Source organism: Haliotis cracherodii, unplaced genomic scaffold (assembly GCF_022045235.1).
Source record: "Haliotis cracherodii isolate W230 unplaced genomic scaffold, xgHalCrac1.p SCAF_2, whole genome shotgun sequence".
NCBI classification, from domain to species: domain Eukaryota; kingdom Metazoa; phylum Mollusca; class Gastropoda; order Lepetellida; family Haliotidae; genus Haliotis; species Haliotis cracherodii.
In genome coordinates this window covers 71,483,856-71,490,927 of record NW_027266275.1, presented here as the reverse complement: position 1 = coordinate 71,490,927, position 7,072 = coordinate 71,483,856, and positions in this window count along the sequence as shown.

Genomic DNA, 7,072 nt, shown 5'->3' with positions numbered 1-7,072 from the left:
CAAGGCCTACCAACACAGCAAAGTCTAGGACTCACCGCCCGTAATATATATCCGAGACACATGCGAACACTTACATGCCATCTAATTTGTTAATACCAATTGGTATCCTAGCCAAAGAGTGAATGAGTAAAGTATTACGCCGCTTTTAGCAATATTCCAGCAATTGACGGAAAGGGTTCCAGAAACATCGAGCCAGTCATTGTTAATATAAAGCAGAAAAAAGCTTGATATTCGAGACGCGCTGCCAATAAACGTTTTCCTATTTCCTAGTCGCAGGATTATATTTGATAGCGAGGACGTTGTTGCCTTGACATTCTGTGTGACAACATGTTCTTATAGTCACCCATATTTGCCACAGAAAAAGTAAATGCCCAAAGAAAATGTAAAACGTTGGTCATCGATTGCCTGTGAACCAGCTGAACAGACGACGAAGATGCTAGTAATAAGACGTTATCGGGCATTGTATTGCTTGGCCAACAGAATTCTTAATTTAATTCTGAGGGCCCACTATTTAACATATTTCAATCACTTTGTATGTCAATATAGGTATAATTAACAACATTTCGTGTCACACATACATGACAAAGGAATAATGCAACCCATGGTGTACACCTAGGTCCGTGGGGTAGATGTAATGTCAGACATAATACAACACCTAGGGCCGTGGGGTAGATGTAATGTCAGACATGATACACATAGGGCCGAGGGGTAGATGTAATGTCAGACATGATACACCTGGGGCACGCGGCACGAGGAATGGTGGCTTCCTTCTGTATTAGCTGACTACGAGGCACAGGGAATAGTGGCTTCCTTCTGTATTAGCTGACTACGAGGCACAGGGAATAGTGGCGTCCTTCTGTATTAGCTGACTACGAGGCACAGGGAATAGTGGCTTCCTTCTGTATTAGCTGACTACGAGGCACGAGGAATGGTGGCTTCCTTCTGTATTAGCTGACTACGAGGCACGGGGAATAGTGGCTTCCTTCTGTATTAGCTGACTACGAGGCACGGGGAATAGTGGCTTCCTTCTGTATTAGCTGACTACGAGGCACGAGGAATGGTGGCTTCTCTCTGTATTAGCTGACTACGAAGCAAGGGGAATAGTGGCTTCCTTCTGTACTAGCTGACTACGAGGCACGAGGAATGCTGGCTTCCTTCTGTATTAGCTGACTACGAGGCATGGGGAATGTCAGCTTCCTTCTGTATTAGCTGACTACGAGGCACGGGGTGAGGGGGGTCTCACCTGCAGTACATTTAATGCGAGACCGAAACGCTATTCCACAACTGAATTTTTAGAATACATTGTTTCGTCGGTGATAATTGCTTTCTTCTCTTGGGGAAACGTAATGATTGATAGAAATGGTTTTCAGACGACACAAAGCGAGCCTAGTCCCTTTGTGTCGGTCTAGACACTGCACCTGCATGATGTGAAGACCCTGTTTAATGTGTGTTATCATTCCCATCTAGACTGATCGTAAATACGACTAATACAGTATCGTTTTGTAGACTTGCTTCAAACTGCAAGGCCTGCCAACACAGCAAAGTCTAGGACTCACCGACCGTAATATATATCCGAGATACATGCGAACACTTACATGTCATCTAATTTGTTAATTCAATTGGTATCCTAGCCAAAGAGTGAATGAATAAAGTATTACGCCGCTTTTAGCAATATTCCAGCAATTGACGGAAAGGGTTCCAGAAACATCGAGCCAGTCATTGTTAATATAAAGCAGAAAAAAGCTTGATATTCGAGATGCGCTGCCAATAAACGTTTTCCTATTTCCTAGTCGCAGGATTATATTTGATAGCGAGGACGTTGTTGCCTTGACATTCTGTGTGACAACATGTTCTTATAGTCACCCATATTTGCCACAGAAAAAGTAAATGCCCAAAGAAAATGTAAGACGTTGGTCATCGATTGCCTGTGAACCAGCTGAACAGACGACGAAGGTGCTAGTAATAAGACGTTATCGGGCATTGTATTGCTTGGCCAACAGAATTCTTAATTTAATTATGAGGGCCCACTATTTAACATATTTCAATCACTTTGTATGTCAATATAGGTATAATTAACAACATTTCGTGTCACACAGACATGACAAAGGAATAATGCAACCCATGGTGTACACCTAGGGCCGTGGGGTAGATGTAATGTCAGACATGATACACATAGGGCCGTGGGGTAGATGTAATGTCAGACATGATACACCTAGGGCCGAGGGGTAGATGTAATGTCAGACATTATACATATGGGGCACGCGGCACGGGGAATGGTGGCTTCCTTCTGTATTAGCTGACTACGAGGCCCAGGGAATAGTGGCTTCCTTCTGTACTAGCTGACTACGAGGCACGGGGATGGTGGCTTCCTTCTGCATTAGCTGACTACGAGGCACGAGGAATAGTGGCTTCCTTCTGTATTAGCTGACTACGTGGCACAAGGAATGGTGGCTTCCTTCTGTATTACCTAGCTACGAGGCACGAGGAATAGTGGCTTTCTTCTGTACTAGCTGACTACGAGGCACGGGGAATAGTGGCTTCCTTCTGTTTTAGCTGACTACGAGGCACGAGGAATGGTGGCTTCCTTCTGTATTAGCTGACTACGAGGCACGGGGAATAGTGGCTTCCTTCTGTATTAGCTGACTACGAGGCACGAGGAATGGTGGCTTCCTTCTGTATTAGCTGACTATGAGGCACGGGGAATAGTGGCTTCCTTCTGTATTAGCTGACTACGAGGCACGGGGAATAGTGGCTTCCTTCTGTATTAGCTGACTACGAGGCACGGGGAATGCTGGCTTCCTTCTGTATTAGCTGACTACGAGGCACGGGGAATAGTGGCTTCCTTCTGTATTACCTAATTACGAGGCACGGGGAATACTGGCTTCCTTCTGTATTAGCTGACTACGAGGCACGGGGAATAGTGGCTTCCTTCTGTATTAGCTGACTACGAGGCACGAGGAATGGTGGCTTCCTTCTGTATTAGCTGACTACGAGGCACGGGGAATAGTGGCTTCCTTCTGTATTAGCTGACTACGAGGCACGGGGAATAGTGGCTTCCTTCTGTATTAGCTTACTACGAGGCACGAGGAATGGTGGCTTCCTTCTGTATTAGCTGACTACGAGGCACGGGGAATAGTGGCTTCCTTCTGTATTAGCTGACTACGAGGCACGGGGAATAGTGGCCTCCTTCTGTATTAGCTGACAACGAGGCACGGTGTGAAGGGGGTCTCACTTGCAGTACATTTAATGCGAGACCGAAACGCTATTCCACAACTGAATTTTTAGAATACATTGTTTCGTCGGTGATAATTGCTTTCTTCTCTTGGGGAAACGTAATGATTGATAGAAATGGTTTTCAGACGACACAAAGCGAGCCTAGTCCCTTTGTGTCGGTCTAGACACTGCACCTGCATGATGTGAAGACCCTGTTTAATGTGTGTTATCATTCCCATCTAGACTGATCGTAAATACAACTAATACAGAATCGTTTTGTAGACCTGCTTCAAACTGCAAGGCCTACCAACACAGCAAAGTCTAGGACTCACCGCCCGTAATATATATCCGAGACACATGCGAACACTAACATGTCATCTAATTTGTTAATACCAATTGGTATCCTAGCCAAAGAGTGAATGAGTAAAGTATTACGCCGCTTTTAGCAATATTCCAGCAATTGACGGAAAGGGTTCCAGAAACATCGAGCCAGTCATTGTTAATATAAAGCAGAATAAAGCTGGATATTCGAGATGCGCTGCCAATAAACGTTTTCCTATTTCCTAGTCGCAGGATTATATTTGATAGCGAGGACGTTGTTGCCTTGACATTCTGTGTGACAACATGTTCTTATAGTCACCCATATTTGCCACAGAAAAAGTAAATGCCCAAAGAAAATGTAAGACGTTGGTCATCGATTGCCTGTGAACCAGCTGAACAGACGACGAAGGTGCTAGTAATAAGACGTTATCGGGCATTGTATTGCTTGGCCAACAGAATTCTTAATTTAATTATGAGGGCCCACTATTTAACATATTTCAATCACTTTGTATGTCAATATAGGTATAATTATCAACATTTCGCTTCACACAGACATGACAAAGGAATAATGCAACCTATGGTGTACACCTAGGGCCGTGGGGTATATGTAATGTCAGACATGATACACCTAGGGCAGAGGGGTAGATGTAATGTCAGACATAATAACACCTAGGGCCGAGGGGTAGATGTAATGTCAGACATGATACACCCAGGGCCGAGGGGTAGATGTAATGTCAGACATGATACACCCAGGGCCGAGGGGTAGATGTAATGTCAGACATGATACACCTTGGGCTGAGGGGTAGATGTAATGTCAGACATGATACACCTTGGGCGGTGGGGTAGATGTAATGTCAGACATGATACACCCTTGGCCGAGGGGTAGATGTAACGTCAGACGTGATACACATATGGCCGTGGGGTAAATGTAATGTCAGACATGGCTTACTTCTGTGACTGTGATTTGGTAGGAGTAACACGGCAACACAGTAATTCATTAATGCATGTTGGTGAGATATGAATGAGATGTTCTCCTAAGGCTTCCGATTGCGAAGTATGAAGTAGAGAGATCGTCCCCTTATATCGCTGCCTGGACACAGCTGAATGCAAATCCTCAAATCAGGTTCAACACAATTCAATCCTCCGTCGATGTGCAGAGAACCAAAAGAACGAGATGTGACATCAGATGGCTCTTGATGGCTACACTGGGGAAGTTATTGGCGGTGTGAGAGGTGGATGAAATTATACTGACGCTCCCTACAGTGACGTCTCCTCACAGCTCTGTGGCGGAGTACGTCTAGATATGTACATATTGCAGGTTCTAAACTGGGGTCATATGCAACCGAATTACTGACAATAGGTTAACATCTCATCTCTGTGCCAATATTGGATTTCCGAAGACCCATCACATTTCCTCGACTGCTTTAGAGTAGACAGCAGTATACATATGAGTATGTATACATAATACATACATTGCGTTTTGTTCACCATTGGCTTGGTCATTCTGTATAAAGGTGGAACATTTGATCTCAGGGACTTTATTCATGAATTAAACATTAGTTTCCCTTTGTTGTTTTCAGTTAGACACTGCCCCCTACAGCCGGGCGACAAATAGGAGGTCAGATTGTCAATGTTGTCAATGGTGCTAATGTGCAGCTACACATGTTTCCTTCTCTACAGCCCGGAAACAAACAGGTCAGATTGTCAATGTTGTCAATGGTGTCAATGTGCAGCTACACATGTTTCCTTCTCTACAGCCCGGAAACAAACAGGGGGTCATGTTGTCAATGTTATGAGTGGTGTCAATGGTGTCAATGTGCAGCTACACATGGTTCCTTCTCTACAGCCCGGAAACAAACAGGGGGTCATGTTGTCAATGTTATGAGTGGTGTCAATGGTGTCAATGTGCAGCTACACATGTTTCCTTCTCTACAGCCCGGAAACAAACAGGGGGTCATGTTGTCAATGTTATGAGTGGCGTCAGCGGTGTCAATGTGCAGCTACACATGTTTCCTTCTCTACAGCCCGGAAACAAACAGGTCTGGTTGTCGATGCTGTCAATGGCGCCAATATTGTCAATGTGCAACTACACATGTTTCCTTCTCTACAGCCGGGAAACAAACATGTCTGGTTGTCCATGCTGTCCATGGCGCCAATATTGTCAATGTGCAACTACACATGTTTCCTTCTCTACAGACGGGAAACAAACAGGTCTGTTTGTCAATGTTGTCAGCGATGTCAATGTTGTCAATGTTGTCAATGGTTCCAATATTGTCAATGTGCAACTAAACATGTTTTCTTCTCTACAGCCGGGAAACAAACATGTCTGGTTGTCAATACTGTCAATGGTGCCAATATTGTCAATGTGCAACTACACATGTTTTCTTCTCTCAAGTCGGGAAACAAACATGTCTGGTTGTCCATGCTGTCAATGGTGCCAATATTGTCAATGTGCAACTAAACAAGTTTTCTTCTAAAAAGCCGGGAAACAAACAGGTCTGGTTGTCAATGCTGTCAATGGTGCCAATATTGTCAATGTGCAACTAAACATGTTTTCTTCTCTACAGCCGGGAAACAAACAGGTCTGGTTGCCAATGCTGTCAATGGTGCCAATATTGTCAATGTGCAACTAAACATGTTTTCTTCTCTCCAGTCGGGAAACAAACATGTCTGGTTGTCAATGTTGTCAATGGTGCCAGTGGTGTCAGTGGTGTCAGTGGTGTCAGTGGTGTCAGTGGTGGTCAGTGGTGTCAGTGGTGTCAGTGGTGGTCAGTGGTGTCAGTGGTGTCAGTGGTGTCAGTGGTGTCAGTGGTGGTCAGTGGTGTCAGTGGTGTCAGTGGTGGTCAGTGGTGTCAGTGGTGTCAGTGGTGGTCAGTGGCGTCAGTGGTGGTCAGTGGTGTCAGTGGTGTCAGTGGTGTCAGTGGTGGTCAGTGGTGTCAGTGGTGTCAGTGGTGTCAGTGGTGGTCAGTGGTGTCAATGTTGTCAGTGGTGTCAATGTGCATCTACACATGTTTCCTTCTCTACAGACGGTAAACAAACGGGTCAAGTTGTCAGTGGTGTAAATGTTGTCAGTGGTGTCAATGTGCAGCAACACATGCTTCCTTCTCTACAGTCGGGAAACAAACAGGTCAGGTTGTCAATGTTGTCAGTGGTGCCAGTGGTGTCAGTGTTGTCAATGTTGTCAGTGGTGTCAATGTTGTCAATGTTGCCAATGGTGTCAATGTGCAACTACACATGTTTCGTTCTCTACAGCGGGGAAACAAACAGGCCAGGTTGTCAATGTTGTCAATGGTGTCAATGTGCAACTACACATGTTTCGTTCTCTACAGCGGGGAAACAAACAGACCAGGTTGTCAATGTTGTCAATGGTGTCAATGTGTAGCTACAATGTAGATATGTTTCGTTCTCTACAGCGGGGAAACAAACAGGCCAGGTTGTCAATGTTGTCAGTGGTGTCAATGTGTAGCTACAATGTAGACATGTTTCCTTCTCTACAGTCGGGAAACAAACAGGCCAGGTTGTCAATGTTGTCAATGGT